The following is a 3,573-nucleotide window of genomic DNA, read 5'->3' as shown; positions in this document are numbered from 1 at the left end:
CTCCCTCCCTCCCTCCCTCCCTCCCTCCCTCTCTCTGCCTCTACTACCCTCTTAACTCCCCTCCTCATGCCCTGAATAAACTCTATTCTATACTATACTGTCGTGTAGCTTGTCCCTCAGGGAGAAGGGATGCCTAAGGCCCATGGAAACACCCCCTTCCGACATACCTCACCACACCCCCACAGAACATATTCTATATCTCTTTACAAGGGGTTGTGTGTAAATTGTTACACAGGTCTGAGCACTCTGGAGCAGGGACACTAATTGACTGCAACAGAGCAGACAGCACGATGTCATCAGATGATTGATGGATGTCACATCCCTGCATTCCCCACTGGCTCTTTATCATATGGATCAAATCATTGAGTCAGGCTGAAGTACAGGTTGATACTGAGCCTGTAGAGCCAGTATCTTAACAGAGCTGACCTTTCCCTTAATGTATGCTAACAGCCAGTTTAGAATGTGTGAGCCAATTATAACTGCCCAAGAGCAGTAGGAGAACTGGCCCAGCTATGGCACTTAAAAGGGTGGTGAGCCAATGGAGACCAAGAATGAAGAGGTTAGTACCAGTCAGAGGCTTGGCTCACTCTTTGATTTTGTGTGTGCCTGTGTAACATTTTTTCATTAATTTATTTATTAATTAATTTATTTATTCATTTTACATCCCAATCACAGCCCCCCATCTCCTCCAAGTCCCCCCTATAACCCCTGCCCTCCCTCTTCCCTTCTCTTCCAAGAAGGGGGAGGCAACCACTTGGGTACTAACCTACCCTGGTACTTAAAGTAACTGCAGGACTGGGCACAATCTCTCCCCTAAAGTTAGACAAGGTGGCCCAGTTATGGGAAGAAGATCCATAGGCAGGCAATAGAATCAGAGACAGGTCCTGCTCCAGTTGTTGGGAGACTCACATGAAGACTAAGCTGTACATTTGCTACATATGTAGGGATGGCCTAAGTCCAGCCCACATATGCTCTTTGCTTGATGGTCCAGTCTCCAGAAGCCCCCAAGGGTCTAGGTTAGATGACTCTTTTGGTCTTCCTGTAGAGTTCCTATCTGTTCTCAGTCCCTCAATCCTTCACCCAACTCTTCCACAAGACTGAGCTCCATCCAATGTTTGGATGTTGGTCTCTACATCTGTTTCTATCGGCTGCTGGGTGGAGCTTCTCAGAGGACAGTTATGCTAGAGTCCTGTCTGCAGACATAGCAGAGTATCAGTAATAGTGGCAGGGATTGGTGCTTATCTATAGGATGGGTCTCAGGTTAGGCTTGTCATTGGATGCCCATTACCTCTGTCTCTGTTCTATCTTTGACCCTGAACATCTTGTGAGCAAGACACATTTTGGTTCAAAGGTTTTGGAGGTGGCTTGGTGTCCTCGTCCTTCTACTGAGAGTTCTCCGTGGCTACAAGAGGTGGCTACTTCAGGTTCCATATCTGCTACAGCCAGGAGTCTCAGCTAGAGTCATGTCCATAGACTCCCAGGGTGGCTTACCTCACTCTTTTGCCCTGTTGTTTATGTTTTTCTGAACTATATCCAGTGTTTCCCAAGTAATTCCTATGTTTTTAGCATAAAAACCATATTTTGTCACCTAAAGCCACACAATGTCCTCCTTCTCTTAAGAATAACAAATAGCCTGTGTTACAAAACCATTTCAATAAGGACTCTACTTGACTTTCAAGTTGCCTTATGGAGTCCTTTAGGTGTTGTATATCTTGGCCTACTTTACTACTCTGGGTTTTAAAATTCTGATCTTGGATAATTAAGGCTGACATGCCCAAGACACCTGCATCTGCAATTCCTGCCATCACAAGAAGAGACAGAACTATGGCTAAAATTGAGATTCTCTCTTTTTTCTAACCAGGCCTTGTTGGTGCTCATAATGAATGTTCTCTAAATGCAGGCAAACATTTTGTACCTTCCTTTTCAGTAGACAGGTCAATTTGTAGAAGGATGGGTTAAAATACATGTTTTTGTTGGTGGTGATGGTGGCAGTGGTGTGTGTGTGTGTGTGTGTCCCTAATAGCCACCATACATCTACTGAGTCCAAATGTGCAGACCCACTGTCCCTAGAGGAACTTTAGAGTGAAAAATTATAGATACTGGGTATATAGAATCCTTTTTAGACATATAAAATATTCTTTAGGCTTTCTTTATAAGGACATGGAAATTTTCTGAGAAACCGAGCCATGAAGCAAGTTAGGAATGTGGAAAGACCAGTCACCATTACTGGAACTGGCCGACCGCAAAAAGAAAGGAAAGAATGCAGGTGAGCTAGGTGGAAACAAGCTGGGAACCAAACTGGGAACCATCCTGGTAACTGCAGTGACAGGGCAAGGCCACAGTGACAGGGCAGGACCACATTCTTGAGAAAGATTAGCGTACAGCGAGTTTTCACATGACCCTGACTCATGTAGGTTGGGTTCCTTTGGAATGTTCTACTATTTTTATGTTATGCCACCTTAACAACCCCTCATCCCCCTCCCCATTCCTTGGTTTGTGGTTTTTCCCTTTAAAAACCCTTCTCAAACTGGTTGTCGAGGTCAATTCAGCTCCTGTGGGCATACGAATTGACCGGCAGCTAGCTAATAAACCTCGCTATTGCTCCGGTTCACGGTGTTTTGAGCAGATTACTGGGTGGTCGTGACTTTCTGAGACTTGAGTGAGGGTCTCCCCTCTGCGGAGGTCTTCAGAACCAGGAAGTATTTGCTACTCTACGGGTCCATTATTCACCTAAGAATGATACCCCAGACTCAAATAGTATGTAAAAGCAAAGAATATTTTATTCTGCAGAAGTCCAGCATACTGGGGTCTCCCATTCCAAAATGGAGAGACAACCAAGTGGCCTTGCAGGCCCGATTTCAAGCACATTAGGGGAATTCCAGGGTAGGTGACTTTATCTTGCTCCATCTCTAGGGACGTTCCAAAACCATTTCCGATTCGTGAGGACTGGAAACTGTTACTGGGGAAGTCTCAAAACTACTGCTGACCCATTCCCCTTGCTTCAGGCCAAGGGGCAAGGCAGCTTCTAATGGAAAGGCATTCTGAATAGCTGTCTGAATCCTGGGATTTCTTCTAGTAACTGACTTGCCTGGGCTTGCCTGGACTTGCCTACTTCTTAGGCCTAGTCTCCTGAACTGCCAATTTGAAGCTTATCATGGAGTCAATCTAACATTCTCAGTAATATGTTGGGACCTATTGATTACAAACTTTACCACAGAGAATGTCTGAGGGATCATAAATTGAAGAGATTAGGCAAACACCTTTTCCTTGGAGATGCCACAAAGTGAGCTTAGTTTCCCCTGAGTTACAATTGAGATTCTTCGGTGGCATAGGGTTTGGGGTGATAGAAAAGTTGACTATTACCTGATGTGTTTATAAAAAGAGAAAGAGAATATGTTCTGTGGAGGTGTGTGTGGTGAGGTATGGGAGAAGGGGATGTCTCAGATGGCCCATGCTGTGGCATCTCTTCCCCCTGAGGGACCAGCCACACACAGGTATAATATAGAATAGAGCTTATTCAGGGCATGGGGAGGGGAGTTAAGAGGGTAGCAGAGGCAGAGAGAGAGAGAGAGA

This window comes from Grammomys surdaster, unplaced genomic scaffold, assembly GCF_004785775.1.
Source record: "Grammomys surdaster isolate TR1022 unplaced genomic scaffold, NIH_TR_1.0 611, whole genome shotgun sequence".
Lineage (NCBI taxonomy): Eukaryota > Metazoa > Chordata > Mammalia > Rodentia > Muridae > Grammomys > Grammomys surdaster.
Note: the sequence above shows the minus strand (reverse complement) of the source record.